The sequence below is a fragment of the Corylus avellana genome, chromosome ca2, assembly GCF_901000735.1.
Source record: "Corylus avellana chromosome ca2, CavTom2PMs-1.0".
NCBI lineage: Eukaryota > Viridiplantae > Streptophyta > Magnoliopsida > Fagales > Betulaceae > Corylus > Corylus avellana.
Window position 1 is genome coordinate 10559020 of NC_081542.1, and position 5590 is coordinate 10564609.

A 5590-nucleotide genomic window follows, 5' to 3' on the forward strand; every position below is an offset into this window, starting at 1 on the left:
TTTTTTTTAAGCCTTGATCAGGGGGGTGGCTTCAACATTGATCTTAATCAAATTCTTCAGCAGCTCCTCATCCACTTCGTGGAAATACCTGGCATACGGGTACGACATCCCAACATTGTTGATCACAACCCCAACATCCAACCCTTCAATGGCTTCATTAACTCTCCGAACACACTCGAAAAGATCGCCAGCAAAGTCTACAACAACGGTCTTGATCTGGGTCTTACCATACTTGGCTTGAATCAAATCCGAAACATCTTTGAGCTTGCCTGGATTCCGACCCACCAAGATCAGATTAATCCCTTTACGAGCCAATTGAAAAGTGAAACCCTTGCCAATACCGTTAGTGGGTTCGGTAACGAGTGCCCAGAACTTGTACTTCTTGAGATTCTTAGCGGGTATGAGAAAATTGATGTAGACCCATTTGAAGAAGGCAATAGCAAACTTAAGAGCCAAGAGAGAACCCCAAGTGAAAAGAACGAGAACCCAGAACGGCTGACTTTGAGCAGAGTTGCATGTTGGAAGAGAGCGTGCTTTTGCTTTGGATCTGAGAGGGAATAGTGGAATGAAATGGGTTTTATTGGGAGAGATTAATCACCGTAACTCACAAGAGAGTCGGGGCCGTTTAGAAGTGCGATTTAGTGTTTTTAAAAATTGCATTTTTAAAATTGCTATTTTTTAAAATTGCATATGGTACTTTTTTTGTTTATCAATTGAGTGTTTGGATAACATTAGAATATAATTGCGGTTTGATGGCCAAATAGGTAAATATTGCGCAAAATATTGTTTTAAGCGAAATTGTCATTTTGGTTTAAATTCGCACTTTTTCAAATAAGCATCCCCTAGTTAGCTTATAGAAATCGTGAATTTTTTCACAATTTTAAAATTTGCGTTTTTAAAATTGAGATCTCAAACACTCCAAAATTGCGATTTGGTTTAAAAACACAGATTATTTTTTAAAAAATGCACTTCCAAACAGACCCTCAGTGGATTCGAGATTGCTACAATTGTTTGCATATGGCCTCTGGGAGGGTGGCCAAGGCCAAAATGGGGTGGTCGGCCACCCCATAGAATTTTCACTTTTTATTTTTATTTTTTTAGGTTTAATTATTTTTAATTTTTAGGACATGTGTCACGATATAAATGTAGATGACGTGGACTTCCGTTAATTGGGACTGACAAAAATTAACGGATGTAGTGATTTCGTCTTTTTCTATATATAAAGTACTAGATTTGTTATGTTTTAAAACCTAGAAAAAAAAAAAAAAAATTTAAAACTGAGGTACCAAAAAAATTATTAACCCTAATTTTTATGAAGTTTCGATCCTTAGGGATATGTATTATGTTGTGCTTATTTGATGCACATGATCCCAATAAATGATATCATAACAGGATTTATAAAAAATATGGGAAGATGGAAGTTTATGAAACTTCATGCTTGTTGAATTTTCCTTCTTCTTGCGATTTGATTCCAACAAGCCTAAATTTTTAACTTGTTCTTTAACATGTTAAGATCAATGCTGAAAAGTTTCAAGTCGTTTGGAAAGGTCAGCAACTTATATCTACAAAAGAAAAACAATCGCATGATGTGAGATACGAATGTGACAAAACAACAAAAAAACTCATTCTTCTTTTGTTTTACAAAACTACCTATTTTACAAAGGTTTTCTTTTTTTGTCCTATTCTCTCTCTCTTGAAACCGTAAGGAGCAAAGGATTTTTGTTTTTTCATTAGCACCTCTCACTTCTATTTTATTTGGTGAATTCATACAAAGGGTTGTTCATTAATTTGGCCTTCGTATTTGGGAGTGCATCCTTAACGAAAGTGCGAAAGTAGACACTATAGTTTAATCTTAGGAAGTTGCATGTCAAGGGATCTGATTGCACTGAATTATATACTCTAAGAGGCAGGAATCAACCTTTAAGGACAACGTTCTTGTATGATTCTATAGCATTGTGAGATTTTTCCTTACTCTAATTTTGTTCTATTGCATTCTATTTATTTTATTATTAATTTCGGATTAATATGGTTTAGTATCAACAATAATATTTTGCACCATCAAATTTACTTTCAACAATCTTAAATGTTGATTCGTTAATGTTGGACAAATATTTTGATTATAACCATAACAATATTATTTAAACTTAAGAAAATGTAAACACTATCAGATTCTGTGGCATGCAATTCACATACGAGAAATAAGAAATCAATTCTTGGGTGGAAAGATAAAGACTTGGTTGTGAAAAATATCTAATAATTAATTTGTTTATCAAAAGAAAAAATTAATTTCACGTGTAGGTATTGGAAACGAAAATATTTTGATTGAAATAGTTTTTGATTATTTGAACTCAAATTTGTGTTAATTTAATTTGTGTGTCAAATAACTTTTTTCTTGTCAGGTCACGAATCTTGCAATAAAAAAGTTAAGCATTTTATGAATTTTTAGAAATTAACACTTTATGTTGTGCTGTGGTGAGCTTGTTAGAAAATATTCATGTCGATTAATAATAACTACAAGTGAAAAGGTGGTTAATAAATTTTACTAACCGCATCCGTTAACCAGCAAGTAAACATATAACCGCCCGCTATAACCGCTTTTTAAAAAGTTAGGCATTTTGGGCCAATTTTCAGTTTTAGGTTTTTTGGGCTCACTCTGGTTTTTTTTTTTTCTCGCATTTTTAGTGCCTTTTTGGCATCAAGATGTGCACTCTAACAAGCATATAGATTACTATATACCACATTGAGCCGAATTGCTCCAAAAGGAGCTCATATAGAAAAATCTAAAATATTTGACCCCAAATTTACATTTGTACTTAAAAAGAAGAAGTTAAGAATCCAAGTTAAACGAATAGAAGAAAAAAAAAATAATGCAAGTTATACAACATTTACCAATATTTTAACAAGGACTTAAACAGAGACTTAAACACAACATACAAATAAAATTTTCACAATCCTTGCACACAACATACTCTCATTTGGTCATCTAGCAAAATCCTATGGAGATCACTACATGAAAGCTTATAAACTTAACATAGTAATATTAAGGCACAAGCATGTACAAATGTGAAATGTGCTTGATATAATTGTATTGTAATTAAAATATTATGACAATTCAAAAATGATAACCTTCATTACTAACAAACCTCTGGGCAAAAGATGAATCAACCTTTGAATTTGAAGGTTGATGCCCATCTACAATAGAACAAGTTAAATTAATAAATAACTAAAATGAATTAATAAATAATGAAGAAAAAAAAGAAGTGAATTTGCAAATAACTAATTTATAAACATTTATCTAGATGATCAAAGCTTGCCAAAAACTCCTCTAACTCTTCATCACTTATGCAGTCATTTATTCAGTTTTGTGTGTAAATCAAGGCCTTAACAGTAAATAGAGACAATGAACTCCTAAAGGAATCCAATATACGTCCACCAGTGCTAAAGGCAGGCTCAATGGCAACAGTGAAAATAGGGATGGCCAATACATCACAAGTTATCCTTGCAAGAATATAATATTTGGGTGCATTAACCTTCTACCAAGCTAAAATATCAAAATATTTTGTTGTTGCTTCACACTCATCCAATAAATACCGATCTAACTCTGTAGTGATAATAATTAATTAAGCTTAGGTAGCTTAGTTAGAAGGTCAATTTGAATTTTGGGTCACTATGAACAGCTAGAGGGGTTTTTTGGGATTTAGACTTTTGGAACGAACGTACACTAGGGTTGCCGGACATACGCTCTTATCTGTAGTAGAGGACGTACGTATGGGGACCACCAGATGTATCATGTATGTTGACAATAGTACGCCAAACTCTGCCAATAGTACATGGACGTATGCTGGGGACCACACGGACGTACGTTACTTTTGGAATACCCCTTGGGTAATACCTGGACGTACGCTACAGCCTTTGGACCGCTGTGTAAACAGTATCGGACGTACGTATGGGGACCACCAGATGTACGCTGACAATAGTACGTCGAACTCTGCCAATAGTACATGGATGTATGCTGGGGACCACACGGACGTACGTTACTTTTGGAATACCCCTTGGGTAATACCTGGACATACGCTACAGCCTTTGGACCGCTGTGTAAACAGTATCAGACGTACGCCACAACAGTACCCGGATGTCTGCTACTTTTCAAAATAGTTGGTAGCGTCCTCCGCTATAAATACCCCCTACACTCAACGTTTCACACGCCCATTTACGCCCTAGGTTCTAAGAAAACCCTCTTGTGAGTTTTGTGAGTTCTTGGAGAAGGAGAGGTGATTCTTTGAGGTTTCACTTCAATGATGTAATCTTCTAAGCTTAGTTTGTTCCTAAGTCGTTATGTTGTTTAAGTATTTTCATAGTTGGCTTAGTTGGTAGTTTGTAGCTTCTAGTTATGTTGTTGCCATTAATCTTTGTTTAAACATGGGTTAGCGTTTAATTCTTGTTGAGCTTATTTCCTTTTGCATGGAGGTATTGTTTTAAGATAGCCTCGGAATCCTTTTAGTAGCTTTAGAACAGTTTGAGAGGATAGGAGAACGGTTGAACCAAATGAGGTTCTACCTTCTAGACGAACGTACGACCACGAGACCGGACGTACAAGCCTTTTGGACGGACGTACGGCCACGGACCCGGACGTACGGTCAGAAGTGTTAAAGGGAACGCCACTTTGGCCAGTCGTCCGATAGCCTCTGTTTTCATGTTCTAGGTTCGTTCTAGTTGGATTTAGAACTAATAATAGTTCTTTTTTCAGTATTCGAGGTTATGGAGTCTCAAGAAAATTTTATGGAGGAGCCTTACAACCTAAGTGAGTACAAACTCACATGGATGTTTGTTGTTACTTTTCCCACATTGCACGTCTATTATATATATATATATATCAAACATGCATATTTTGCAACTCTCATAAAATACATTTTAGAACTACTGTGAACTTTCTTTTGCGAAAACGTATGTTGATTGACAAGATAATGATGAGACTTGTAAAATTATGCATGTAAAAGACTGATAAGATTAATTACATCGTATGATATGGTACATCGGTACGTGCGAAATACTTGCCATGGGCTTATTATATAGGTTAACTTTATGGTCAAATGTGTGTGTGTGTGTGTGGGCTTTGGATCCAATGGTTTTGTGAACATTACAAAACGTCCCTAAACCCTGATTTTTTTTTTTTGTAGTGAAGTGATATGAGAATGAGAGACGGATAGCCTGATAGGGTTAGCCAGCTGAACCAAAACATATCCAAAACCTAACATGAAACAACGTAAGCCTACAACATCTGAAAGTCTGAAACTAGTATTGCGCCTCCTGCCCATCCTCAGGCCGGCCACCGCCATAAATTTTTAATCTTTTTAGGTGTAGTTTTTTATTATTAATTTTTAGGATGCGTGTTAGTTCTATGTAATGACACATGTGACAGAGTGTGATAGAACCTAATGGAAGTATTAAGTTTGTCTTTTTCCGCAAGTCCAAAACCATTTATGATTATATATGAACTCCAACTAAGAAAAAAAATATATATATATATATATATATGCAAAATCAATACTAATAAAGTATTCTTCCCTTTAGCATTTTTTTCCTTATTCAA